The following is a 7,847-nucleotide window of genomic DNA, read 5'->3' as shown; positions in this document are numbered from 1 at the left end:
CTTCCCCTAAACTGATATTTTAGATCTCACCAAATCAAACCATGGGTATTTCATTGTGCCTCTGACTTACCCTTTTATCCATATTACATTGCATTCACCAGCAGTTTGGACACCACTCCTTCAGGTCACCATCAGAGTGTSTATCCAATACCTCATATGGGCTTTCCAACTTGCTAAGTTGCACTGTAAAAACCATGTGATTATCCAAGCCAGAGAATTAAGTACCAGCTTGGGGACACATGCTAGAATGGTGGTCACTGTGGCAAGGCAAGGTCTTTCCATGAGATGGAAGGCTACCTGGCACTGGGTCTGTTGGTGGATGTGAGTTTGTGCTGGATCCAGCACACTGGAATGCAGGATAGCCCTCAGTTATCCTGGACATTATATTCTAAGTACACTAGTTTGTATAATACTGGATCAGACAATCTGGCCATGTTATGCTTCTAATAACTCCACAAAGAGAAACCTTGCTCCCCTTCCGAAGTCCGTTAGCAGTATTGTCCATCTCCAAAGTCAATAGGCCACAGCACAGGGACAGGAGAGGGAAGTGTATCTTCCTCCTCTGTTCACCTGCTTTTCTGTATCTCTCACCCTTGTTTTCTAACTGAAACTGTTCCTGTGCTCACCAAACTCACTGCCCAGTCATGGTCTTCTCCATATAGCCTCAGCCTAACAGACAGAGCTTCCTCGAAGCTCTGGAATAGTGATTGGCATCAGCAGTTCCACTTTACAGATACAAAGGAACTCACTACTGTGAAAATCTAGCCTTCACAGAAGGAAGAATTGTCTTGGGGTCATAGCTGAGTTATGTTACAACCTAACCAATCTCACCACTTTGTTTTCCAAGTAGAAGGTGCACTTCTTCAACACATACCTCAAATACAAACATCTGTGAGCATGTTATGAACAAGCCCCAAATCAAGGCAGCTAACCAAAAGTGAAATCCTCCACAACACATGTAGTTTTCTCCCTGCGGAAAGGATGAGCAAGAGACAAAGAACCACACATGGCAGATCTGAGTCAGGGCACTGAATGCTGGACCGGAAAATGCTCAGACACTGTGACGATGAAGGCAATCTAGGAACCTAGAGAGAAGAGAAGAAAATGGTTTTCTGTTCTCCTTCTCTCCTTCTTCCTATCTATTTAAGGTGACCCACTTGTTTTTCTCATTGTCTGACTTCAGTTCTTTGTCCAGGAATGCATGTATTGCCACATTTAAATAAGGGGTCAGACTATGCACTCAATTATGCTGTTACGAGCACAGAAAAAGGTCCTACCTCAGTGCCTCTAAAGCCAATGTGAAACTGTCTTTGTCATGAGATCAGAGTTCATCCTTGCTGAGGAATTATCCCTGGTTACATAGAGGTTGCAGAAATCAGCACCTGGCCCACTGGGTCAAATTCTCTCTATTGTGCCTTAGCTTCTAGTAGGTTGAAAGTAGAGGTTAATATGTTTCTCCATAGCGTAGAATTTTAAGCTATAAAAGGGATGCTATATAAAATTACCTGGTTCTGAATATTTTTTCTTCCTCATATTTCCTGATGCTATAGCAAATTACTGTTAAGAAGGCTGCCAAGAGCCCTTGGCATTTCAGCAACCGCATCATTCAGCTCTGCCAGGGACAGGTTTAGGTGTTCCAAGTGATTTCCTCAAGCCAACGGATGCCAGTACATGAAGGACACATATTGGGGACAGGTGTTGAATCCTGTGACTGGTGTACACCTATTCTCTGATCATCAAATCACACAATGCTCCTACTAGTCATGCAACATGGACAAGCCTTCACCACTCAACTGTGCTAGGGAACATGCTGTCCAATAGCCTGTGCTGGCAACAAGGTAACACTGCTGCATTGTCCCCACATGGGGTGCAGCTGGTGGATAGAACAGAGATCAAACCTCCAGCTGGGGCCAGCACATGGGTTCACAGAGCAGCTGGGTACTGACAGAAACTGAAATTTTCAGTGGTTTGCCTTAATGTGCTGTCCACAAACTACAGTGGCTAAAGAGAGGTGAACTATACATCCTGTTCAACCATTTCTGCCTCAGTGGTGGGAAAGTCTGGTAGGTGTCATAAGTGAAGACAGACAACTGAGGGTGGTATCATGTCAGAGGGCTCCCTTGGATCACAAGTTAACACCTGCATGTTTGCACCAAAACCATGCGATACTCTGCAAGCCTCCTTTGCATCTGCAGGAGCTTTGAGACTATTATTAGAGAGTTTACTGCTACACTAAAGCAACTTGGGTGTGAGGAAGGTTAAGAGAAGGTGTTCTCAGGCCTGTCTTACCCCCAGAGTTTGCATGAAGGACACTACTAGGATTAGACTTGGAATTTTTAATAAAGTGTTGTTCCCAGCATAGACAGTTATATAGGTATAAAGAAACTGCCCTGCTCCTCCCCAGTCATGACAAAGCTGTGCTGGGGAAACATTTTTATGTTGTCACAGCTGCATCTAGGAGTCTGCAGTGCTTTTCGTTGTATGATTCTGTGGATTCTCCTGACCTTGCAGCCAGAAAAGTGATCCAGTTGATAACACAGTCTCTTTGGTTCTGTCTTTGCTGCCCAAAAAGGTGTGTTTTCACAGACTAATTTCACTTGGCTTTCCCTGAACAATCTAAAGGAGATGAAGTACCATTATTTTTTATCTTAATGCCACTAGCTGGTGTCAATGGTATATCCCCCTCCATCCCCAACTTCCACTCTTTGGTGGATTCAGTTTCTGGACAAATGACATCCAAGTAAAAAAGCTACAGCCTCTGACTGTTCCTCCCTTCTTTGTGTCTTTATCTTTCTATCTCATCCAAGTCAGCCATCTAAATATTGTTAGACAAAAGCAGGTAAATCTTTTTCTTCCGTCAATCCCAGACAACATCCACTTGCAGATCCCATTCCACAGCCCCTGAGCTGCAGCTACCATTTAGATGGAGAGCAGGTGCCAGCCAGGGAGCCTCAGGCTCTAACACTTGCTAATTACTCATGAATGCATGTGCAAGAGCCAGTCTTGGAGAAAAAGAAAGGGTGGGCAGGTGGGGGTAAGAGCCAGGCAGTATGGGTGTTCCTGTCCCGAATGGTGATAAATTTGAAAGAGGACAATCCTTTCCCCACCCCTTGCCACCTTCCCTGTAATCAGACACCCACTTCACCGGGGACCAGCTCTTAAAAAGACAGGTATAGAGATTTTCAGAGGCTTAAAAAAATAAACAACACACACACACACACACACACACACACACACACACACACACACAGATGGCACAGTGCCATTTGCCTGAAGAGTATGTGGTAACAGGAGAACTTGGTTGGTAAGATGCATTAGGAGTACAAAATTACTCACAGACTGTGTGTCCATTTACTGTAATTACAGCCATCCACGTGGCATATAATTCATTAGTTCTGTTCTGATATGCATTAACCATGGTGAAATACATAGGATTAGCCTCACTTAGATGAGAGAAGTAGAAGAAAATAGGTGTTAATACTCAGTGGAAGTAACCTGAGAAAGACTTAACCATACATGCAATCTAGCTACCACTTCAGAGCCCCATTCTAACAGAAGGCTCTAGACAGGTATGGATTTTGTATAGACTTTTCCCATGGTCAATTTTAGAAACTGTTCCCATCAGAATATGGGAGAAAAACAAAGAAGCCCCAGGAAAAAAGTGCTTCTGTTTCATTTTGAAGTTCATAAAGAGTGTGTTTTCGGGGGGGGGGGGGTCAGACTGCTACAGAGCATTCTCTGGGACAAGAGGGTGGGAGTGACATGTTTTGAGGCTAGTTAGGGCCTTTTTACAGCGAGAAACACAGGACCTGCTATTCCCTCCAGTGGTGGAAATGGCAGAAACTGTAAGTAAGCAAGGATTTGAACACAGCTATCTCTCCACCATTTGCTTGTAATAAAAGGACATCATATCGAGCTTTTAGGAACCACGCTGTGACTAAAGGGAAGAGGGAAGAATCCAAACAGAACGGTCACATGGAAGGTTTCTCCCAATATGCACAATCTTTTCTTGTCCTCCAGAATTTTGCATAATCCTGGCTCGAATCTGTGCTGTTAACAAGTCTTTCCTTGGGGAGACTATACCCTATTCCAGCTGATGCACACTAGTAGGAAGTGTTTCCTGAGATAAGTACATACAAGTATAGTACTCCAGCATTCTGTGTGGCAAGTACCCATGTAAGAAAGGGCTGGTAAAGAAAGAAGGGGCCCATTAAACCTTAGAAATATGGGTGGGCTCTTTAGCCTACAGCCCACCAGTTTTTTGATGCTCCGCCTTTCCTGCCTGTGCAGGGARGCACTGGGTTTTGTGCCAGTGAGTCCTTTGTCACCGTCTGCTTCTCGGCTGCTAACAAAGGGCCACATCATCCTGTAATTCTCAGGTGATTGAGAGACTAGGTTGTTAAAGCTTTGTCCTCTTCCTGACCTGCTCCCCTAAAGATTCAAGAGAAAGGAAAACTGCATTTTAATATGAATGAGAGTCTAATTTTTGTTATTCTTTCTTGACTGCCTTCCTTTCACAAACATGTCATCTCAGGTCCAGACTGTGAGTTGTGACCAAGCTACAGGGGGCAGGCTGTCTGGAGCCAAGAGCTGGGCTAGTACTGAGGGCTACAGGTCAGAGACGAAGTGTTTTCCTAATTTTGACCTGAAAGAGTTCAATATAGACAAATATCAAAGAAGTCTCCTTGGAAGAAAAGCCAGACAAGCTCAACAGAATAGAAGAGGCAAGCAGAAATTCTATGTGCCCTCCCCTAACACATGCACTTCTGACAAAGAATGATGGCTCCCAGGGAAACCTCTGGGGGGCAACAGGTTTCATGTTCACTAATACCATGCCTCACCCTGCCAGCTCTCTGGGCAGTATAAACATGAGAAGGATGACACAGGGACACTCTGTGACACATCATCGTGTTACCAGAACACAGATAATCCATTTTTGAGCTAGCTAAGGACAAAACAGCACCTAATCTACATAAATTTTCAGACAATCCCTATCAGTACAACATTACCCTGCTGATTAAAATGGTTTTAGCATTGTTCTGAGATAGGAACCCATAGCATTTCTGACCCAGTGGTACTCCAGAGATGGAGTTACAGAATCAGTTGGCTTCAGTGCTTTCCTAACTCTGGCCTCTGTAAACTGGTGCGCTTTTACTACTTCAGTGCAAGTTTTGAGCTCCAGCCCTCTGAAGGCAGTAATCCTACTGACACTAACTCTGGATCCCTTTTAGAAGGAACTTCCTGCCTTTCTTGCATGGTCCTGCCTCATCTGTGCTGAAGCTAAGTGTGCTTTTCAATCTGATCTTTTATCTCAGCTGTTGAAGGACTGTGGAAAGAGTTCGTTAGGAAATGCTTCATCCCAGTGAGTCATTGTATTTACCTCCATACACTTAATGAGGCAACATATGCTTACTCACCTGAGTAATGCTCTGTAGCATTAGGCCCTTAAGGGACTGAGAACTGAAAAGTTTGCAATAAAGGGGGAGAGAGAGATATATCTTTGGGCTGAAAAATAAATTGCTGTTATTTGACCTTCTTGGGAAAAACAGCTAAATCTGCATTGGGGCTAGACTAAATCTGACTAGCTAGCTATTCCAGCTGAGAACAGTTGCAAGAGAAACAGAATGAGTGGATACTTGTACATACTCTACAAATCACTCTCAGCCAATAATTTTAAAAGCACATCAGCTCTAGACATCCATAGGCAGCATATCCAGTTTGCAGGCTGATGGTGCCACTGGGCAGAGGATCCAGACCCAGTACCCTGGGGAGCATCCCAGTTATCTACATTGTACTTCCTATGGCATCCTCTGTGCCTGTATGTTTTGTGGAGTTACTGTCCCAACACATTTTTATATATATCATTTATTTGGAGGAAATAATAATATTTCTTTTCCTAAATAAAACCTGATTTAGATAGTATGATTTTATACATTCACAGAAATCTTTTTTCTCACACAAAGACATTTCAAAAAGGTATGCTTGATGATCTGGGAGGGAAACCAACCAATATCAAAAAAATTATACACCAAGAGCAATTCTGCTGTGTTTCAAAACCATTTCCCAGTGTAACTCCCCCACTGCTCACATACAAAATATCCTGCGTAGGGGAGGAGATATGTTGGCAGAGGCAGTGTTACTCCGGCTGTAAAATGCTAATCCTTTTGCCCCGGGTGTTGCTGGGCAAACATGTCATCTCTGATGACTCAGTTCTGCAGTCTGTGAGATAGGCAAGAATGCTTTGTGGAGTCTTTTGGTATTGGGAAGCAGTCTCCAGCTAGGTTTCTTTGTCAATAAACATTATTGACAAAGTGCTTATTATTTTGCCTGATGCGTGCCCCAACATGTGGGGCCTGTTGTCATTGCGAAGAGACAATCTTCTGTGTGAATCAAATGCAGGTGCTTTTGTTTGTAAACACAGTTCCCCTGGTCCTGCACTGCTGCAGCCCAGGTGTTGACACATTCATATTTCCTTCATCTTTACAATGGGTTATTTTTGAAGAGTTTGTACAATACCAAAAACAGCATCATCCAGGTGTACAGGCCATGTCAGTGTATGGACCATGCAGATTAATGGCCATCACCTCCATATTCCACTGTATAAATGTTTTTCCTATTTGACAGGGTATCTCTTTTAGTGCGTGYATTAGCTAAACCCTCAACAGGAAGCAAACAGCCTGGAGTGAGTTTGGGATGCCCCAGGCCATGACTGCAGGGGAAGCATCCCGGAGCAGTAGACAGGCCAGAGGCCTGTACCAAACCAGTATGGGGATACAGACAAGAAGCAGGTGAAGCTTCTGGTTCTACATTTTATCCCTCTTGCCCAATTATAATTGCTTTCCTCTGCATTCCTAATTGTCTCTCTGTTCTGGATCCTGTCTGAATTCTAACTGAGAAACAAAGTCAACATTAATTCAGAGGTCAAAGGTGGGCCCAGCAAAGCCCTCCCAGGCAAGCAGCACTGCAAAGCAGTACTTTCAGCTGTGAGCTTATAAAGGCACACTTGCTAGCCCCCACTTATGCAGCATACTGGTGAGAGTGAGCCTAGGGGCAAGCTGGTATCAGCTGGGGCTCATTTCTTATGATGACTCAGCTGGGGCAAAAGAGATATATGGACACAAAGGAGGCTTGTCTCTACTGTCTCCAGAAGATTYTTTTTTTCTTTTTAAACAGGGTAATAGAGTTAGTACTTACTCCTCTTCTTTATGTATACAGGTAGGTGCCTGTATCATTTTTCTTCCCACTTAGGGGTTGGGGAGGGAAAAATCTCTCCTTGCTCTGTCACGTGTCTTTTTTTTCCTATCTCTCCTGTGTGATTTTCCAAGGTTTTGTAAATCCTAGGCTATGAGATCCTCCTGTTAAGCTTCTAATTTCACTAAAGGAAGCACCATTTTTTTTCTTCCTTCCCTAAGTGGATGGTAAAACTTGGCTTTGAATGCTTATCTTATGCAGTTGGATTCCTTTAGAATCTGATCMAGTAATTTCTACTTTTCCCCTAGTGTGTAGCAAAAAGAAGTTAAATCTTTGTGAGCTATTGTTTCTTCTAAGGACTAGAAAAATGTAATAATGACTGAGGAAAGAAACTTAGAAAATGGGAAGTGTTATTTCACTGTGGCCATGCAAAACAGGCCTGTGTCTGTCTCAACCTTGGGCTAGCCACTAGAGAAGCTATTCAAAGAGCAATTTGTCTTTCTTTTGAGCCCTTCTCCTTGCAATACAGATACTCCTCTGGACTGCTGTTCCCCTCCAACCCCCAGTCTGTATTCATTTGTGAGGAGGTGGAGTGCCTATCTATTTGCAATGATGGTTACGATCTGCAATGCAGACATGTATAGCCTCTGCATGCC

This window comes from Rhea americana, unplaced genomic scaffold (assembly GCF_003343005.1).
Source record: "Rhea americana isolate MKP2758 unplaced genomic scaffold, rheAme1 scaffold_142, whole genome shotgun sequence".
NCBI lineage: Eukaryota > Metazoa > Chordata > Aves > Rheiformes > Rheidae > Rhea > Rhea americana.
This window is presented reverse-complemented; position numbering follows the sequence as displayed.